General features: G+C 49.4%; 1 pseudogene; it reads left to right on the forward strand.

The window, feature by feature from the left end:
• Positions 1–20,636, forward strand: part of LOC146187378 (uncharacterized) — a 289,128-nt pseudogene that overhangs the window by 24,416 nt on the left and 244,076 nt on the right.

The raw sequence follows: 20,636 nt of genomic DNA on the forward strand, positions 1-20,636 counted from the left end.
ACCGCCGCGCGAGTGCTTGCTTGGGGACTGCGGGGTTGCGGTATCGCTGCGGCAGCGCCTACATGACAGCCGCGTTTAGCTATTTTTCAGGCGATAGAGAATATCACCAAAAATATTTTCCCCGGACGGTTGTGTTGGAGCAAGATTATTTGCATTGCAGTAGATTTAAAATTGACTTGTTATGTTAGGGATTTAGTTTTACGTTCACGTCAACTGTGATGCTGCTCATCACACTGCTCCACCTATAATTACGTTTCGGTCCCTTACTGATTATAAAGTGTTTTTGCACACTTTCAAACATTACTCTTGCTTATGACTCGCATATAATTCCACTTCCTATACGCTCTTCTTCCCTCCTGCCAGCCATTTCGAACCTCAGCAGTTAGCTTGCGCTGTTGTTCGCGCGGTGTGTGCCATTTACATAGAAATTATCGATTTGCGTTCATCAGACTTGACAAGGCAATGTTGGTCAAATTTTGCTGCGCTTTATTTATGAACATCGCCGCATTAGGATAATTTCTTTTTATCGTTGGAACTTTACAGCGCCTATCAAACTGTTGCGCCTGCATGTTAAAGATAATACAACTTTTTTATATCCACGTACTAGTGCGGACAAAAATAAACGGAGCACGTTGTTTTCTTCTACCATGTGAGTGCACTTTCGCTTGAACAATATTTTTTTCTTATCTCCAGTGCAGAAGGCGTGATTTCAATTTTAACATAAAACTGTGCTCCGCATACTTATGCCTGCACGTGTACATTTTCGTAGATGCCAAAGAAACAGCAGCAAAGGAATTCTAGCTGGGGCTATACAACACAGGTTTCATATGGTGTATGAAATTTAGCACCCATAAGTGGCATCAGCTATGAGATATGTCGTAGTGGAGTTCTCTGGAAATTTATCGACTGCTTGAGGTTTTTTTAACATGCGCTGACATCTTCTTCTGAGTTCATATATGGCACATACCCACGTAGGGGGATTGGCCAGGGTTCAGTGTGGACTGCCAAATGTCCTACACAAACGGAATTAGTGCATTAAAGTAATTGACAACTAAACAAAAACATACGTTTAAGATCACAAGATTGAATCAAGGAAAAATACGAAGCAAAAATTTGGAATTTTGTAAATTTGGAATACAATTAGCAAGAAAATCTGTCCGTAGCTGTGATGTAGTTATGTAAGTAGTGACAAATTTGAGGCAACGCAAATCCTTTCACACTCGCACCGAAGGAGAGTAGAAGCGAGACTGTCAACGTAAATCCCAAGCGTGCAATTGGAGTTTCTAAATGCACACTTCTCTGATGTGAAAACCTTCGGCAAGAGATAAGGAAGTCATCAATATTTTCAATCTCACCGCAAGCCTCACAAAGGTTTGTGGGGCTGATCCCGCATCTACATAAAGATTTAGGCAAGGAATCCTGCATCTCATGAGAGTCATTGTTACCTCATACTGCCGTAATTTACATGAGCGAACTTTCCGTGAGTATATGAAATGCTGGCATTCGGTTGTAGATAGCAAAGGATCATTGCATGAAACGGCTAGGTATTGATAAAGCTGGAAACGGGACATTCCAAAAATGGTGATATTAGCGATGGTACATGAAACAGATGCATCAAGAGCTGATTTAGCCAGCAAATCTGCCGTTTCGTTCTGGAAAACACCGCTGTTACCGCTGTTACCGGGGACCCAGATGAAGCGTATTTCTTTCACCCACGCCGGTATGAAATACTTTAGTGAGCGGCTCAACAGAGCATCCCGTACTGACTCCAGTGACAACAAAACAGAAAGAGAGTCTGGTGGAAAAATTATGTTTGATTAACTGCAGGGAACATTTAGTAGTGCTAGCCCAATTGCCATAAACTCTGCTAGAAATATCGGTGTGTAATACGGGACACGACCCGAAAAACTCTAGGAAAGAAAGTCTGAAAAAATTCCAATCGCTGCTTTCTGCGCAGTCACGGACGCATCAGTGGCAATTACAGTGTGATCAGGAAATATTTCAAGGTGATCACATAGGAGACTGGATATTAGACTTTAAGGTAAGTGCTTCACATTAGATGGAAATATAGAATCATAATGTATATCCACAAAGGACGTTGAGCAACCAATAGGACATGTAGAACCAAGGTGCACACCAATTTTTGTTAAAATGCTCTGCGTGAATACAACCTGGGGCATGCAGACTCTTGACCACTGGTGACTGAGAAATAGGGCGGGATTTGACACAAATATTGGTATAGCCACGCCGGGAGTAGCCTCAAATGATCGCAAAAATGATCTAACAGTTAGAAGGCAGAAACGGGAGTTAAGGTACGGAATGCGGGCCTCCAAGTACAGAACAGTGGTAGAGACTGACTGTGGAAGCCCTAGGCGAGAGGCGCAGCGCCCGTCTTTCTAAAAGCAGCAAAGGATGCAGCTTATATTTTGGGCACTCAGAAAAAGGAATACAGCGAAATTCAAGAATCGGTCTCACATAGGCTTTGTACAAAAGTAGAAGAGCTTCTCGACGCATACCAAATTTCCTATTACTTATCCGTATGAGCCTACCAAAGGCACGCTCACCTTTCCGAACATTAGACTCGATGTGAGGTCTCCAATTCATACTAGTGTCATACGTAATGCCTATATACCGCACAGATTCGACTTGAGATATAACATCTGAGCGGTAGCTTAATAAAACATATAAGAGAGTTTTGGTTTTAAAAAACAGCACACTACTTTTGGACACAATTAAAACCAATTTAATTTTGTCCTACCAGACCTCAAGTGCATTTAGGTAAGCCTGTAGTGAGCGATAGAGGTCCTGTATATCTTTTGCAGAGGCGAAAAATGCTATGGTCATCTGCATATACATATACAGTGACATCAGGATGAACCGGAATATCGCACAATAATATATTAAAAAGGAGTAGTGAGAGCACAGAGCCCTGAGGCACCCCTCTTGTCTGTGCATAGGTGTCTGAGACTAATGAGCCATCAGTGCGAAAGAATTATCGTCCTTTCAAAAATTCCCTGACCCACGCATAGATGTAGAACGGAGGACATAATAATGACAACTTGTTTAGTAGAATGGAATGTTCAGTGCTGTCATAGGCCTTAGCAATATCGAGCGCCACTAACGCTGATACCTCCTTGTTGCACATTGCAAGGCGAATCCTGCTCTCTAAATCTACATATGCAGACCATATCGAGCATCCATTGCAGAAACCAATCTGGGAAGAACTCAAACCATTAACCTCTGAAATATGCTTTGAGAGGCGGCCATGCACAATTTTTTCTAATAATTTTACTGGATTCGAAGTCAAAGCTATCCACCGAATGTTTTCAACATAAAATCCTTTACCAGGGTCTTTCAAGAGCAATATAATTTTCGCCAATTTCTAGATGTGTGGCAGCCATGCAGATTCTAATGATTCGTTAACCAGATCCAGGAGATCCTGAGTGAATTCATTTGCTAAAATTTTGAGCATACCTACTGTAACCCCGTCCCAACCTGGAGCCGAGTTTTGCATGGAAGAAATCACAGATAGGAATTCTGACCTATCAACCTCAACATAGTCTGAGCAGGAAATGGGAGTGTGCAAGGGAACTCTGCACTGCTCCTGGAAACGTAATGCTAGCCCTTGTGCAATTTGTTGCAACTCATTCTTTGCCTCCTGTGGAGACTGAATGTAATGACTGAGAAATGTGTGAGTTTCTATTTTGTTCCATGAAACGATACAAAGCCTTCCTGTGCTTAGGGTTTGACAAATTTATTTAAATTTTCGTTGTGCTCGTCTTTTGCCTGCGCTAAGGCTCTTTTAAATGACGCCGAACAAAATTTGTAGTTTATCCTTTTTACTGAGCTCTGGTTATAAGAAAGGCTTTTCCATGCTGCTTTCCTACGGCGGAAGGCTTTCTCACACGCGTCATTCCACCATGGGGATGGCGACTTATTGTTTTCTGCAGACCGCACACTGAACTGGGAATCTACAGTAGCATTCGCAATTGAGGAAAATACCTGTAGTGCTTTATCGGTCCTACATGAACAAAGGTTTGATTTGAGGCAGGAGCGTAGCGAAGCTGCATATTTGGTGTTCTTTACTAGTTTACGGTCAAAAGTGCTATCTCGTGTTGGGGTCATCATGATGGTAAATGTTATTGAAAAATGGTCACTCGATGTACCACTGTCTACTGTTGACCATCCTCCTATACGTATCCCACCTGCCGGCATGGATAAATCGATGACAGATCGCGAATTTCCGCCCATGAAGATTATAGCCCGAGAATTGCAGCAGTGCTCAGCATTCGCCAACATCCACGTCCATAACAGTTGTCCACATGAGTTACCCGAAAGAATATGGTGCGAGTTAAAATCGCCTGCAATAACAACCCTATTATAATTTGTAAGTAATCTGTCAAAATAGTCTGTGCTACGTACATCCGTGGGGCAGTAGACGTTAGCGACTGCGACCGGGCCCCACACTGCGGCAATGTGATGTCTACAGCCAAAATCTCACACTCAGGATTCATTATTGTTTTGGTTATTTTTGCCCGGTGACATAATTTTGACTATATCAAAGTTAATAAGCCACTGCCCCCACCGTTTACATGATCGGCACGGAAAACACGAAATTTCTTTAAGGTAAACGACTTTGCGAGGGAGAGCCAAGTTTCTTGCGAGAGCACTATGTCTGGCTTATGTGTTGAAAGGAGAAGATAATATAAGTGAAGATACAATAGAGCGATCATTACACTGAAGAACTTGTACACCTTCCATGATTACTTACCTAAATTGAGGCCGCAACAGCCTCTTTTAACGCACCGGATTACGGTAAAACTTTTGCTAGGCCCTTTTTTAGTTTTGGTCTGGGAAATGGAGGGCTTAGAGGGTGAGGTAGAAGCGCGGCGCTTCTGAGTAGGGCATGTCATTTCATCATCATTAGAGCAAACACGTTTGCGAGAAATGCTTACAGGGACACTGTCGATAGGCTGCACTTGAGCCAGCACTATAGGAGAAGCTGCATTTAAACTTTCAGCACAGGTTTGAGATGAAATAGATGCTGGAGTCAGCACAGGTTGAGGTGGGCAAGATGACTGGCTACCAACAATCCCAGACAAAGCTTCAGTAAAGCTGGTAAGCATACGGTCAACCACGACAGAAAGGGCTTTTTCAACCGTTGTCACAATTGCGGTAGACAACGTGGCCTCAAAGTCTGGAGTGGACGGGCGCACACAATTGGCATAGGTGTGCCTTTTCCCATCAAGAAGGGCATAAGCATCTGCTCGAGAGCAACGATTCTCTTGAATTAATTTTAGTAACGACTGCTCCTGAGAACGTTTCTCACAACTGGAGACATCAGCCCAGCGCTCGTTACTACATAGGCAACAACTAGGTTTTGCGGCGGTACAGCTATTAGAAGAGTGTCCTTCCCCACACACCCTGCATCTAGTCGCCGACTTACACGCTCTTCCACTTTGTACAAATCGCCAACAGTTGGTACATTGGAGGGGGCGAGGACGTAGCGAGTCAATGCATTAGACAATTGGCCAAATTTTTAACCCAGATGGACACATGAGACTGGCAAAAGTTGTTATAACTCACTCTGTAACACGCACCCCGCCACCATGCCAGAGCAGCGATACAATGAAAGAACATCAGCTCCTGCGTCCTGAAATTCCTCCAAAATTTCTTGAGAAGTAGATGCAGGATCTACTCCACGCACAATACCCTTAGTGCGAGCCAGCTGTTCAAGAATAAAGGCTTTGACAGGAATCGAGGTAAAAGATCTGCAGCGTAGCAGATCTGACACACAATTAATGTTTGCAGATTTGCAAACTATACCTCGTCTCCCGAAAGGTCGCACCTCAGAGATATCAAGGTAGTGATCCGTCAAACTCTTGAGTTGCTTCTGGAAAGTTTTCGGATTTTTCATTTTCAGCATTCCATTGCCTATCTGTATGAGTGCGACAGGAATCACATCGACACCATATTTAGCAAGTGATTCCAGAGGCAAGCTTTCAGTCGGCAGGCTGGCGAACCAATCTGCCGAGCCCCCTCCCGGGAAGGTGAAAGACATGCCTGTGCGCAAGGTAATGAAACCTTTACATTACCAAATCCTAGAAAGCTAGCCTGAACACTTGACCAAACCCCCCCTGAACGTGGAAAGGCCTTACCACGAAGAAGCACCAGGCACCGAACACCTTCAGGACTTCCAGGTTAATGCGAAACGGACGCAAGCTCTGTTCTTTGAATGTCGCTCGCCGAACACCCAGAAGATCTCAAAATTCTTGCTTGCTAGCTTGAACCTCACAGCCACACACGCTACACAAGCGCTTAAGCTTCGTCTTCATCAAAGCGCAGCCGTCACTTCTGTAATCGAACCTGTCTTCGGGCTCAGAAATAAAGAATGCTAGTCACAGAGCAACCCCAGGAGGGCACAACACCGTTTCGTTATTTGTATCTTGAACAGATATTTACACAGAAGCCAGCTCTCCCAAGTTTTGCAACGACAAAACGAGTATGTTTAATATATAAGCTATTGGTGTGTAAAACCGCTGCTTAGCCATTTGGGCCAGGTGATAACACGTAATGAAATAGTGTTGCGTCCGAGGTAGAGACTAACAGAAAAAAGCTACTGCGCTCATTCGTTTTCCACTGAGATTTTTCTCTGAAATAAGGATATAACAATTGGGAATCCTCATTGTCGTACTTAGATTCCTTTAAAAAAAAAAAGAAAGCCAAAGACGAACACACGTTTCGCCTAAGCAATCTTCAGCGCAAGGCTCGTCAGTCCGGCTAACTCTGATGCCATGGAATCAGGTTAGGTTCAAAAATCTAGGTTTCGTGTCATGTTCGACCGAGGGACACCGGAGAGCTTTCGTCATGAGCGGACATATGATGCATGTGCTCCGTTGAAATCTTCTGTTTTGGCGGATTGGAGCAGTGAATCATCAGATATACATGATCAGCGGGCTCCCTTCAGCACTCGGCCTCGCCAGGAACCTCCAGCTAGCGTGTGAGTGACTATTTTCTACGTTGAACCTGTTGGACTCCTCGTAAAGCGGGACAAGTGCTAAGCCTAACAGCCGTGGAGACGCAGGGTAGCTACCGCGGGTGCGCGGCGTGGCGTTCGCGGAAAGCTGAGAAGAGTTCGCTCAAAGCCAACCTGTAGCATCGCCAATGGAGCCTTCCCGGGCGTCTCGCGGTAGGGCTCGCAAAGTTCAGTTCAGTTCAGGCGTTCAGTCGTGTCCGACTCTTCGTGACCCTATGGACCATGTCACGCCACGCTTTCCGGTCTCTAACTATCTTCTTAACATCACATAGCTTCATCTGCAATGCCTCGAGAATGCCATCTAACCATCGCGTTCGCTGCCTACCCCTTCTCCGGCGACCCTCAACCTTTCCCAACATCAAATCTTTCTCTAGCGACTCCTCTCTTCTCATCAGATGACCAAAGTAGCTGAGCTTTAACTTTAGAATTTGACCCTCCAATTAGCAGTCAGGGTATATGGTCGACAATATCGACTGATTTGATCTTCTGGCAGTCCATGGAACTCTTAAGAGCCTTCGCCAGCACCACAATTCAAACGCGTCAATTCTTCGGCGGTCAGCCTTTTTCACAGTCCAACTCTCGCATCCATACATCACAACTGGAAAGACCATAGCACGGGTTATACGGATCTTGGTTGGTAGACTAATGTCTCTGCTCTTTACTAGACGGTCAAGGCTAACCATTGCTCTCTTTCCCAGAAGCAGGCGTCTCCTAATTTCATGGCTGCAGTCTCCTTCCGAGGTAATCTTGGCGCCCAAGAACAGAAAATCTGTCACAGCTTCCACTTCTTGTCCATTGATGCTCCAGGACTTGATAGGGCAAGACGCCATGATCTTTGTCTTTTTAATGTTCAGTTTAAGCCCAAACTTCTCACTCTCTTCTTGTACGCGCATCAGAAGTCTTTTGAGTTCCACTTCACTTTCTGCCATTAAAGTGGTATCATCCGCATATCTAATGTTATTGACACGTTTTCCAGCAATCTTCACTCCAGCTGAAGACTCGTCCAGACCGGCCTTCCTCATGATGCACTCTGCATATAGGTTAAATAGGCAGGGCGACAGTATGCAGCCTTGCCTCACCCCTTTCTCAATCAGAAACCAATCAGTAAGGCCATGTGGCCTCTTGCCCTTCATAAAGGTTCCTGAGGAGACAGATGAGGTGAATTGGAACTCCCATCTCTTGGAGAGCTTGCCACAATCTGCTGTGATCTACGCAGTCAAACGCTTTAGCCTCGCAAAAGCAAGGCTGAAATCATCACAGCCAGGAGAGCCCTGAGCGCGTGCCGCCCGGCGATCGAAGAATGTTCCGATCTGCTTCAGCAGTTCCTTGTCGCAGCACAACGGAAGATGCTGGCGACCCAGTCAGCGGAGGCCGCCAAGAACGCACTACGCTCTTTGCGCTCGCCCAACATCCCGTCTGCTATCGTCACGCGGGACGGGCTCAGTGTATGCGCCCCCGATCAAGTCCCGCGCGGCGCACCAGAAACAAGAAAGGCACTACCAGACACTGTAGTTCCCACTTCAGTGCACACCATGGCGTCCCAAGACGAAGACACAGGTTCCGCAATGGATACTTCCGTATTGCGCAAGAGGCGGCGTTCGCCCAGCCCCAGACGAAGCAACATTGACAGTCTAGAGGCAGCAGGTGGCAAGAAGGAGGCCCACCGGCCCCCTGATTCTGGATCCGTCTCCCGCGGTACCCCAACGGGGGGAATTGCAGTCCCAGTGGAAGCAGCTCCAGTCATGGGCATATCCAGTATCCAGCCTGCTGAAGCGATGCCTTTGGTGCAGCAGGAGCGACCGGCAGCCTCCAGCACCTGCTCCACCGCGGAGACCAGCACAAAACGGCAGCTGCCGAGCGCGTGTGTCCAGGAAGCAGCGGACCCCACCAACCTGGTGCCTTGGACAATCAAGACAACCAAGGCCCAGCGGCGCCTTCAGGCGGCCCTCCGTAGGGCTGCGTCTGCTGTGGTGGCCCCCACCGCGCTGCCACACAAGACGGTGCTTTTCGGCCCTGCAGTCCGGGGTACTGGGTTCACCTGAGAACTTCACTTCACTTTATTTCCTTAAAGGCCTCTCTTGGAGGCATTACGTAAGGGGTGGGTTTACAAGCATGAGAAAATACAAGCACAGGTGATTGTGTTTGAAAATAAATTTTTAAGGCATCAATAAATGAAGATTGGCATGAGAGGGCGGCGACTTCGTGGGGAAGGGCATTCCAGTCCACAATTGCTCGGGAAAAAAAAGATCCTGAAAAAGTTTTGGTGCGAGCAACAGGCCGAGTTATCTGGAATGGATGCGAAGCGCGATGAGGTATGTGGGTGCGATGCACAATGTAAGGTGCCTGATTTAGTGAACTGTTTAGAATTTTGTGCAGTAAACAAAGACTGGCAATGCGGCGACGGAGTAAAAGGTTATCAAGACTGGAATTTTCCTTTAGAGATGAAACGCTGATGGAATACGAGTATGCGTGATGCACGAAACGGATGGCGCGGTTTTGAACTGATTCGAGCGCATTTGTTAAGTATATCTGAGATGGGTTCCATATTGGACTGGCGTACTCAAGCTTTGGTCTGATCAGTGTTTTATATGCCAAAAGTTTTACTTGTTGGGGCGCATGACGTAGGTGACGTTTTATGAAGCATAAAGATCTGTTTGTAGATGATATGATGTTAGTTATGTGTGTACACCAAGAAAGGTCGCTGCAAAGTGTGATTCCAAGGTACTTATATGATTCCACGCGTTCTATGGAAGAGTTAGCAACTTCATATGAAAAAATAAGGGGGTTATGCTGACGAGTAAAACAGATCAATTTGCACTTCTTGGCGTTTAAAGTCATTAACCAGCGATTGCACCATTTTTGCACTTGGGTTAGGTCATGCTGTAGTGCTACTTGATCAGATACGTTAGTAATTTTCCGATAGATTACGCAGTCGTCGGCGAAGATTCTTATCTGACAGTGTACATGAAGTGGTAGGTCATTTATATATATTAAAAACAGGAGAGGAGCGAGTACAGATCCCTCTGGGACGCCAGATGTTACGGGGATTGTGTTTGAGCTTTTGTTATTAACATAGACGAACTGTGAGCGGTTAGCAAGAAACTCTTTAATCCAATTTAGAATTTTGGGATGCAATTTTAGAACGGAGAGTTTCATTAGTAAGCGTTTGTGAGGCACCTTATAAAAGGCCTTTGCAAAGTCTAAGAAAATGAAATCAGTTTGCTGGTTACGATCAAGGTTAGTGTGCAGATCGAAAGTAAAGATTGCTAGTTGTGTTTCGCACGAGAAACCCTTTCGGAAACCATGTTGCGCAGGATGAAAGAATTTGTGTGAATCTAGAAAGTTCATGATATGGGAGTAGATGACATGTTCCATGAGTTTGCATGGCAGGCTAGTTAGAGAGATGGGACGGTAGTTTAATGGCGATTCTCTTGTACCTGATTTGTGGACCGGGATGACCTTCCCCATCTTCCAGTCGTTCGGTAGCGTTCCTGTTGAAAGAGACTGTGAGAATAAAAGAGACAGATATACGGAAGATATGTCTTTAGTATTGTTTAAAACTTTGAAATTGATATCATCAACGCCAGCAGATGATGAGAGCTTAATTTTGTTAATGAGGATTGAGATGCCAGGCGCACTGATGGTAACAGGTGACATTGCTGGAAGCACTGATGAAAGTAGGCTGGGCATTGATGAATCAGTTTCTGTCGTGAAAACAGCAGCGAAAGAGCAATTGAATTCGTCGGCACAGTCGGCGTCACTAATCTCTTCATCTGCTGGGTTGGTAAGGGTAATGGTACATGTCGCTTGTGGGTTTAGTATTTCCCAAAACTTTCTAGGGTTGCTGACCAGGATTTTTGGTAGGTCAGTTTCGAAAAAGGTTATTTTGGCGCTGGAGTGCTGTGTAGTACGTGTCCTCGGCTGCTTGATATCGCTGCCATGCTTCTGTATTAGACTGCATTTTTCCTGACCTATAAAGACATTTTTTCTTTCTTTCCAATTTTTTGAGAGTTTTAGTAAAACAAGGTTTTTGGCGAATGGCCCGAAAACTGGTAGAAGGAATGAACTTGCAAGTTAGTTCGTTTATCTTATTTTTGAAGGTTAGCCAGTTGTCTTCAATAGATCGGCTATGAAAAGTAGATTGGAAAGACGGCAGGAAAGCATGTAATTCATTACTAAAAGCATCATACTTTCCTTTATCATAAACACGAATAGTTTTTCTGAAGGTTTGGCGGGGTGTAGGGGAGAAGTTGAAAGTGGCGTGAGTAACTCTATGATCACTAATTTCGCGCAGGTAGGTAAGTGATGTTAGATTCTCAGGGTGGTTTGTTAGGATTAGGTCTAGGATGTTAGATGTCCCTTCAGTAACACGAGTGGGTTCAAGGACCATTTGACTGAGATTAAAATTGAGGTATACTTCAACAAAGTTTCTTGCTCCTCAGTTTCCAGCCATCAGTGGCCCTAAATTTTGCCAGTCTATGCACGGAAAGTTAAAGTCACCAAAAAGGAGAATTTTCGCGTTAGGATGCTTGGTAGTAACTTGTACAAGCGCGTCGTTTAGTTTTTCGGCGAATCCCGGTTTACTGCTTGGGGCCCTATAGCAGACGGCAAGAAGGACGGTTTCGTTTGGAGTGCTGCACTTGAGCCATACTAGTTCCAGGTTAGAATTGATTGCTACAGTTCAACATGATATTTGTTTGTTAATGCAGATAAAAACGCCTCCTCCTCGTGCACCTTTGCGATCGTTTCGATATAGGTTGAAGTGCGGCATGTCGTCTAGAACTTCACCATCTGCAACGTCATGTGTGAGCCATGTTTCAGTTACGATTAGTATGTTGCTGCCAGAGCAAGATATAATGCTTGACAGTACTTCGCGCTTAGGAAGAAATCTTAGAGCATTTGCATAGATTATCGAAAACGAAAGGTTGTTTTGAGTGTTTGTTCCTGGCTGATTATGCGTTTTCGGACGGCGAAATGATTCCTACAAGACTTCTTTCACGGTTTGAGACTGTTCATCAAAAACATAGCGCTTTGGTCCCATGTGCAAAGTTTTATATCGTAAGGAAAAAGGTCCGGTTTTGTTTTTCGCGAATGCAATAAGTTGCTTCCGTGCATTTCGGACAGGACGAGAGAAGTCTTCGCCTATGCTAAAATCGGTGTTTTTGAGCATTGGGCCTTTGGATAGAATTATTCCCTAGGTTTTGAAAGAAGAGAACTTCACTAATACTGGCCTTTGACGGTCTGAGCTATGTCGGCCAAGGCGATGAGCGCGCTCAATATTTTTAGGCTCTAATTCCAAGCTTAGATTTTGAAGGCAGTGATCTATGATAATCTTTTCTGATTGTTCGTATGTTTCTGATCTATTTGGATCGGGAGGCCATAAAATATCAGGTTATTCCTTCTCGACTGGTTCTCGAAGTCATCAAGCAGGGAGTCGAGCACGGAAAGCTGGCGGCTGGTCTCTGTAGTGTTGACCTGAAGGTTTTCAAGTTCTGTTTGCATGTTGCCGAAGGATTGACATTTGATTTCTAAGTCTGCAATGCGGTCACTTAAGGTTGATAACGTTTTATCAGTTGATGCTAGTTGGTTTTTGAGACCCTGTACTTCAATGATGAGCTGCGATTGACCCGCGGTTAACTTCTGCAGTTCAGCCAAGATATTGTCTGTATCTGATGGTCCCGTGTTCATTTCCACGTCGCCAGAAATTAACAATAATGCGCGAATGACATTTGCACATTCAATAGCAAGTCAAAAGCAGCACTGCGGGCTCGGTACTGTACCAGGCGAATATTGCTCGTTTTTCTAGAGAAAAGGGCATACTTGTTACTAACCTGCATTGCGAAGGTAAGCGTGTTAGCGACGTGTGCAGTGGCACAGCCGCAGAGCCCACAGTGCGCGGGGCGTGGATGTCGCTGATTTATAGGCGATGATTTCCACGTTGTCGGTGACGATTGGGTTGCTGATGTTGGTTCGACGGTCCGGTTGTCAACAGGGGGCGTTTCGAGGTGCTGCCAGATGTTCGAGGTGCAGCCAGACAAGGCTGGGACCTGGCGGAGGAGCTTCATCCATGTCCTGGCGTGCTAGCAGTGCGCGTCGCAACGTAGTGGCCGTGGACGTGGCCGACGAGGGCGATTTCATTGCCCTCTTGGCCACAACGGTCATCCGTGGCCTGCCCGTGCGGGTCAAGGAACCAGCGCCGCTCAACGAGTGCAGCGACTGGTATTTCGTGTCGACACCCGCCACACGGCCGAACAGCTCCTTGCAGCGGTGGACTCTGCTGTGACAGTGAAAGCGGCCGCATTGGACGGCAGCATCCTGAGGCTCAGGTTTGCCGCTACTGCCCCGCCACCACATATATCCATCCACGGCTGGGTCCTGCAGGTCCGACCGTGTCGTCCTCGCCCGCTACAGTGTGCTCGGTGTTCTAGCCTGGCCCATTCAACCGAAGCCTGTCGCGCTATGGAGCGTTGTGCCCGTTGCGGCGGGCCAGAATCAAGTGCGGAATGCGCCAGAGCCAAGCCGCGGTGCTCAAACTGTGGAGGCCGCCATGCTGCCACGAATCCAGCCTGGACCGCGTGGCAGAGCGAGAAGCACGTGGCCACCATCCTCGCGAGTCAGTAGTGCCCCTCTCCCGGCGGGTTGTTCGCGCGAGGGAACCATTCCTTCGGGTCGCCAGCAGCACCAGCGTGCTCCCAGCTATGCGCAAATGGCCTCCCGCGGCGCGCACAAGCACCCGCCCCAGCAGCCCCGACAGGACCAGGGCCAGTTGCAGGGACCGCGCCAGCAGCAGGGCGTCACCAGCGGCATGCCAGTAGCAACGCCAGCAGCACCTCGGGGGCTCCCAGACCCCAGCTCGCACCGCACAACCCATTTTCGGTGCGGGCAACATCCACTCCACCTCTCCGGACGAGCGAAACAAAAAGATCGAGCAGCTGATGGCTGCAATTCGCGTCCTCGCCCGATATTTCCCGGAGGACTCTCCCGACAAGCGCGTCTGCTTAGAAGCAGTAGGCGCCTCCTTACAGGATGTCCGACATCACGGCTAGTCGCCGGAAACCTCCCCGAATTCCTTCCATCCTGCAGTGGAACGTAGTTCTCTTGCCGCGCGCTATTCAGAGCTGCGCTTACGAGTGTCTAACGAGTCTCCTGGGGTTGTAGCGCTGCAGGAGACGTACGTTCGTGCACAAGAAGGGGAGCCTCAAATGCGGCTGCCCGGCTACGTCGGATACCACTCCCCGACAACCTGTGAGGAGGTGACCTGTGCTGCAGTGCCGTGCAGTGATCCGCAGCACAAACCGGGGGAATGTCAGTGTGCGGTTTATGTGCCGCGCGATGTCCAACATGTCCTCGTTAACTCGGCGGCGGCGATGAGTGATGTGCAGGAGTGTGTTGTTACAGTCCGCATATGTGGTGTGAACACGTCTGTGGCTAGTGTTTACATGCGCCCAGCTGTGCAGTGGAACGCCCAGTGGTTCAGTGCAGTCTCTTCGTGTCGTGCCTCCCGACAAATCATCCTCGGAGATTTTAATGCCCATCATTGGGCGGGGGTCAGTGCCCGAAACACCGCGCGAGGAGACGACCTCCACGCCATGGCAACACAGCTGGGACTCACACCGCTAAGCACCGGCGAGCCCACCTTCCAGCGACGCGGCACACCCGGCTCCTGCGTACACGTTGCGTTCGCCTCCAGTGGCATCGAGGCGACCTGGCGTCGTGCACCATCACTCTGGGGCTCTGATCACATCTCCATCCTTATTGAGCCCACTTCCAAGAAAGCTCGCGCCACGTGCACTTACTCCATTGTCACCTGGACCCGCTTCCGAACCGAAGTAGAAGCCGCAGCTGCGTCCGGCGCGGATCTCTTCTCCAGTCTCGTCCGCAGCGCGTTCGCAGCAACTAGCCGCGTAGAGGTTCGGGCAGGGCAACCAACGTCCCAAAAGCTGCTCGACCTGAGACAAAAACGCGACAAAGCTGAGCGACGAGCGCGGCGGACGGATCGATAAACTGACTGGGCAGTATAGAATCGGCTGGGCGCAGCAACGAGGCGGCATTCCAAGAAACCTTACCGCCGGCAGTGGGCATCGCTCTGCAGGAAGATAGAGGAGGACTGTAGCTCGCGATGGCTCTTTACCATCTTGCGACGCATCACAACGCCACAAGCGAACCCGCAGCCACTGGCCGCTCTCGCCATCTCGAGTGGCCTTAGCTACGAGGAGCTAGCTAGGCGGTTTGCGGACCGCTTTGCGCCGCAAAGCCCCGCGAACGCAGGCAGTCACACTTCGCCTGTGAGCCCCGGAGACAGCGCCAGCGCTCCTACCCCTGGTGGCCCTTGTAATGCCCCCTTCATAGTGACGGAAGTCAACAATGCGCTACAGCGCTGCCACCGTCGCTCGGCGCCACGGCCGGATGGGGTGACTTATCAGATGCTGCGCAACCTGGACGCAGATCAATGGCTGGTTCTCCTGCCGCAGATCAACCTAGAGTGGGAACGCGGGACCCTCCCGCAGGACTGGCGCACGGCAGTCGTCTGCCCCATCCTCAAGCCAGGACGCCCACCAACCCAGCTCGCGGGATACCGTCAAGTGGCGCTAACATCTGCGGCTAGTAAGCTCATGGAACACATGGCTTAACATCGCCCTAACGAGCTGGCTGCGGCGGCGGATTTGGTTGATGAGCGGCAGACGGGCTTTCGCGGAATGCGGTGCACTGCGGATTCCACCTCCGATGTTGTCAGCGCGCTCGAGCACGCGAAGGCAGTGAGGCAGGTGGCGTTGCTTCTACTGCTTGACGTGTCGAGCGCGTTTGATAACGTCTGTCGCGCTCCCATTTTCGCGACGCTTGAGAAGGCTGGCTTGGGCGGACGATTGCTACAATACATTCGGAGCTTTTTCCAGGCACTCTCTATGCGTGTTCGCGTGGGGGGTACTCTCCCGGCGCCTCGCCCGGCCGGGCTAGGCGTGCCGCAGGGCTCTGTCCTGTCACCTTTTCTGTTCAATGTGGCGATGTCGGTGGTGCCGGGCTGCCTGCCTGCAGGCGGCCGGCATCATGTGTACATCTTCATATACGCTGATGACATTGTTCTGTAGTGCCTGGGACCGCCGGGGAGACAGCACGGGTGCGCGCGTGACTGCAGGCAGCTCTGACGGTGGTGAGCGACTGTTTGCACGGACTAGGTCTCTCGCTCAGCGCGGACAAGTTCGTCGCAATGGCCTCTGTTCCGAGCTCGCGCAAGCGACCACCGCCGCTCACACTGGACGCGACCCTCCTGCCGTGGCGACGTTCGGTGCGGTACTTGGAGTTGGACATAGACTAGCGCCTTTCCTTCCGACCCGCGGCGATCAAGGCCTGCCTGCAGATGAAGAGAACCACCGCCGCCATACACAGGCTCACTGCTCGAGGCCAGGGCATCTCCCAGCAAGCTGCGTTACGGCTATACAACTCCGCGGCTGTGGGGGCAATACTTTACGCGCTACCGCTCACCACACTGAGGAAAACCACCCTGGAAGAAGCTGGAGGGCGAGCATCGCAATGCGATCCACATTTGCCTCGGCCTTCCTCAGAACTCTCAATGTCCAGCTACTTTGGCCCAGGCAGGTGCGTGGCCTTTACAACTTCAGGCCACGCGGCAGGCGCTCCGACAAATCGATCGCCTACAGCGCGCAGAGGACGGCGGCCCGCTACTACATCGGTTGCGACATCATCGCCACTCGCGCATGGGAGCGGCGCTGCACGAGTACGAGCAGCTCACCAATGCAACGCCCCGCTACGACTTCTCACCTTGGCCCGCTGCTACGGAGGTTCAGCGAGAGATTGTCGGAATCGCTGGGAAACGCACCATACCGCTCTGTCCAGTGCAGAAGCTGACCAGAGCCGTCATCTACGAGGAACTCCAACACCACTTCCTCATTTACACCGACGGCTCCGTGGCCAGAGATAGTTGCTCGCTTGCAGCGGCGGCTACCATCCCCGCCCTACAACTGCACAGACCTGTCATTCCTGGGTTTTTCCACCACGGCACAGCTGCTGGGCCTACGCCTAGGCCTGGATCTACAGCTTGAACTGACTCCGCCGCCACCCAGGTGTGCCGTGATACGTGACTCCCGCGCTTCCCTCAGCCGCCTTTGAACCACCGGCCGGGGAACTCCGCTGCTATGTCAGATTCGCGGGCGTCTCGAGCGCTTAGCGGAGCGCGGCTGCGCTATACGGGCACAGTGAATCCCCGGGCATTGCGGCATAGAGGGCAACGAACGTGTCGACGAGCTCGCGACCGCAGCACATGAACTCCCTCCTAGCGATGAGCAACTCGTTTTGGAGGACGTGCGTGCGGTAATCGACGACCACCTCCGGACGCAGCACCCCGACCCACGCATCTCAAGAGGTGAGCGCATTCCCAGTGTCAACGGCCGCTCGTTGACACGGCTGCACCGCGCATTGGATGTGTGTGGCCTGGGGAACTACGGATGCACCACGGACTTGCCACCAGTGACGTGTGTGACGGCTTTGGTGCGGTAGAAACTCTCGATCATCATCTACTGCACTGCGCCGCGCTAGCCGAACCATGACGTGCGTTTCTGGCGGCTTACAAAGCGCAGGGGGTAATCCCGGACAGCGTAGCTATGCTCCTGTGGCCACCGGGCAGTGCGCGCGTCGGCGAGCGAACACACGGGAGCCTGTGTGAGTATATGATGACCCGCCTATTTCACATCGCCAGATAGTGCGCGCTGTGACTGAACTAGCGCACAATAACGGCCGATCGCCCACGACAGCCGTCAATGTTTTGTACAGTGTGCCAGTGCGTGCGTTGTGAACAGTGGCCTGGACGCAGAGCTATTGCAGAGGCCCGCCCGATGTTCCGAGTGCTCAGTGACCAATAACGGCCGATCGCCCACGACAGCCGTCAGTGTTTTGTACAGTGTGCAAGTGCGTGCGTTGTGAACAGTGGCCTGGACGCATAGCTATTGCGGAGGCCCGCCCGATGTGCCGAGTGCTCAGTGACCTAAGACATTTGCGGGTGGGCCTCAAGCAAACTACTGTATACTGTACCATAGTGTATAAATTTCTTTTATTTTTACCTACCATTCTCTTTCTCCCTATCGCACACCTCTTTGAGTTCCGCTACCTTTTCCTCGATATCCCTTTATTTCCGCCGCCCCTATTCAGGTGCTTCAGATATCAGATAGCAGATACCGGGGCTGGCAAACATCTTCTCCTTCCTTTTGTGTATGCAATAAATAACCACTACCACCCCAAAAATCTACATTCTTGTGCGCAAAATCAAAAAGCGAGATAAAAACATGTTGATTTCTCACATGTGAAGAGCAGCCCCCCCCCCCCCCTTTAAAAAAATAATAATAAACAAAAAGCGAACCACTGCTGCGCATAAGCGGCGATATACAGTTCGTAACTTGCATGGTAGAATATACCCTCGTATATTACGTTGAGGATACAGCGCACTTCAAATCGCTGTACCACTCCGTGGGACAGGGACAAATGTACGTAGCGATGCACTGCAAACACCTACATGCATAGGTGGTAGAGCGCGATGTTCGCTCACAAGAAATACATAGGAGACCCTACTCCGGCTTGCCAAACTTCATATGCGGGTCAACCAAACCCCTCCCTTGACTCCCCCATAACACTGGCGGAGGTCTACTCAGCCGCCCGTACATTTACAAGAAACACTGCCCCCGGAGGAGACAAAGTCACCTACGCTATGATTAGGAACTTAAGCACCGAACATCTGCAAGACCTAACGAAGTACATCAGCGAAGAACTGTGGGAGAAGGGACAGGTCCCATCAGCTTGGAGACACGCAGATATCATCACCATACCAAAGGCTGGAAAGCCACCGGCTGTGGAGAGTCTCCGTCCTATCTCCCTCACTTCTTGCCTGGGAAAACTCTATGAAAAAGTAGTGCACCTAAGGCTCCAAAATTACATCGACGAAAACATCTTTCCTTCCTGCATGCTGAGCTTCCGCAAGGGACTCTGTACGCAAGATGCTTTCCTCCGGATTAGGGAAGAGGTAATCAACACCATACCCCGAAAAGGCGAAAATTTCATTCTGGCACTAGATCTCAAAGGAGCATTCGACAACATTGGCCACCAAACCATATTGCAAGAATTAAACAATATCAACTGCGGAGAGAAAATTTTCAAATACGTGAAGGCTTTCCTCTCAGATCGCACAGCCACCATAGGAATTGGAGAGATCCGATCACCAAAAGTACCCATGCCGAACAAAGGTACACCGCAGGGTTCTATAATCTCTCCAATGCTATTTAACATAGCAATGATAAATTTAGCAAAAAAACTGTTGACCCGCACTGATATTGGCTTCACTTTATACGCGGACGACATCACCATCTGGGCTACTCAGGGATCCTTGGCGCAAAAAGAAGCTCTGCAAGCCGCTATAGACCTAGTCGAGGAATTTGCCGGGGAGAGCGGTCTTCAATGCTCCCCAGAAAAATCCGAACTTATCAGGCTACACAGAAGAAATTACAAGTCCCCAGGAGAAATTCAGCTCTCTCTAGGAGACCAGATAATTCAAGAGAAGAACAAGATCAGAGTTTTGGGGCTGTGGTTGCAAAGCAATTTGAGAGTGGATTATACAATCAAAACACTCAAAACCACAGTCAACCAAATTTCCAGAATGATTAGAAGGGTGACCTGCCACCGGAAAGGGATGAGGGAGGAGGACACCCTACGCCTTGTACAGGCCCTAGTCGTTAGCAGGATTACCTACGGGCTCCCATATCACGAAATTAGATTCACTGATAAAAGGGCCATTGACACTATCATAAAAGGAGCCTATAAAACGGCCCTAAACCTCCCGCCAACAACATCAACGGAACGTCTTTGGGCACTCGGAGTGCACACACTTCGAGGAGCTCAAGGAGGCGGTTCTAGAGAGTCAGAAACAACGCCTAACAACAACGCAGGCGGGTAGGAAAATCCTGTCAAAACTAGGGCTATGGCAGGCACTAAGAACTTCTGAGATCAAATCACAAATTCCGACATTCACAAGAGACAACATCTATGTGAACCCGATACCCAGGCACATGAACCATGAGTTACAGAAGGGTCGAAGGAAAGCCAGAGTCAAATCATTGGAAAAACAAATGTCTAAAGACGCGAAAGTTGTCTACGTGGACATAGGGGCTTACGGCGAACCTGGCAAGTTCACAATAGCTGCAGTTGACCACAAGAAGAGGCCAATTATTCAGGCTTCGATCTATGCCAAGGATCCTGCGGAAGCGGAATCACTGGCAATAGCCATCCCCATAAAAACACAAGACAACCAAAATAAGTCATCACACGTAGTGACGGACTCCCAACCAGCCTGCAGGGACTACCTGGCCGGAAAACCTCACAAAAGAGCGTGTGCAATATTACGTTCCATCTCCCAGACGCACACAATTACATGGACACCTGGACACGAAGGCCTAGAAGGAAATGAGGTAGCGAATGATCTAGCCCGAGCTCTTACAAACCGGGCGGATCCCCATCCCTACCTCACCCCTCTCCTAGGATTCTACGGCGACAGGCTGGAACACCTACGGTTAGAAAGAAGAATTTTCTCACCACCACACAAACA

The sequence above is a fragment of the Amblyomma maculatum genome, chromosome 6 (assembly GCF_055883805.1).
Source record: "Amblyomma maculatum isolate TAMU_Amacu chromosome 6, ASM5588380v1, whole genome shotgun sequence".
In the NCBI taxonomy this organism is placed as follows: domain Eukaryota; kingdom Metazoa; phylum Arthropoda; class Arachnida; order Ixodida; family Ixodidae; genus Amblyomma; species Amblyomma maculatum.